Here is a 1,000-nt window from a genome sequence, read left to right on the forward strand (position 1 = left end):
CTCATTTTCGTGGTTCAGTGACTACTTGGCAAAATGTTAAGATTCTTAGTATTATTTAATAATCTATCTCTCTCTCTGAGTAATAGTAAAATTATATTTGGTATGTGTGTATTTTTCAAGGTCCTCATGCCTGTCGGATATTTTTCACTTGACCTCATTTCATGGATCAGTGAACAAGGTAAAGGGAAAGTTTTTGTGGTCAAGTTCATATCTCAGATACTTTGATCAATATATTTGGTATATGGAATGATAAGTTCAGTTGTACATGTCATAGTGGAAGGTGTCATGTGACATTAACTTTATTTTCATGTTCATGTTTAAAGTTATTTTTTTTGTTTTGGTCTTTTTCTAATACTGTATGCAATAAGTTAACTATTTGATGTATGAAAATATTTTATAATTTATATGTCAATCTTGCATGTTTCAATTGACCTTGACCTAAATTTTACAGTTCATAGCAAAATGTTCAGTTTTTTTAGGTCCGATTTTCTTATACTATAAGCAAAGTCAACTATTTGGTATATATGTCTGAATGGCAATTGCGATCTGACCATGACCTCATTTTCATGGTTCATTGGTAAATCTGATTATGTTTGTTTCTTAGAATTCGCTTTTTCTCATGGAATGTATCTAATAATTTCTTTGTTGATGCGTGTAATATCTAACATGTGGTGTTTTGTTAAGTCTTTTTAAGGAGGTCCATAGAAAAATCATTCCCAACATAAAGGAATAAACCAATTATAAAAGCAGCACAACTTTACCCTGTCAGGATACCAGTAGCTTGTTCGTTAGCTAATTTTAAAATGATGATAGAAATCACAATTCCTTTCGTTAAGCTATGAACATCAGTGACATTGATACTTAATTAATATAAGCTATCAAGAAAACTCTTTATAGAGTTGAATTAAGTTTGGTAAATATCATGGTCTCACATCTTCCAAAAGTTTAATTACCAGTACATGTTTCCAGGTGATGGTCATACAAATCAACAATTCATCTA

The sequence above is a fragment of the Mytilus trossulus genome, chromosome 3 (assembly GCF_036588685.1).
Source record: "Mytilus trossulus isolate FHL-02 chromosome 3, PNRI_Mtr1.1.1.hap1, whole genome shotgun sequence".
Classification (NCBI taxonomy): Eukaryota; Metazoa; Mollusca; class Bivalvia; order Mytilida; family Mytilidae; genus Mytilus; species Mytilus trossulus.